We start from the raw sequence: 263 nt of genomic DNA on the forward strand, positions 1-263 counted from the left end.
ACGACATCGATCAAATCTATTCGGAAACTGGGTCTCGCAAGTCCACCCCGCGGAGATTGCCACAGCCGCTCTCCCCGATGACTTCATCAGGCCTCAGGCGTTGTATTTCAGGCGCTGGGGATGAATAGGCGCATGATACCCCTGGCACCTCTCAGAGCACGTAATGCCCTGTACATGTCGACGGGTTTTAGTCCCCTGACGTGTATTAAGATCTTACAAGAGGTGTAAGGAGAGAAGTATTATTCTAATGCGTGGATTAAGAT

Source organism: Penaeus monodon, chromosome 28 (genome assembly GCF_015228065.2).
Source record: "Penaeus monodon isolate SGIC_2016 chromosome 28, NSTDA_Pmon_1, whole genome shotgun sequence".
NCBI lineage: Eukaryota > Metazoa > Arthropoda > Malacostraca > Decapoda > Penaeidae > Penaeus > Penaeus monodon.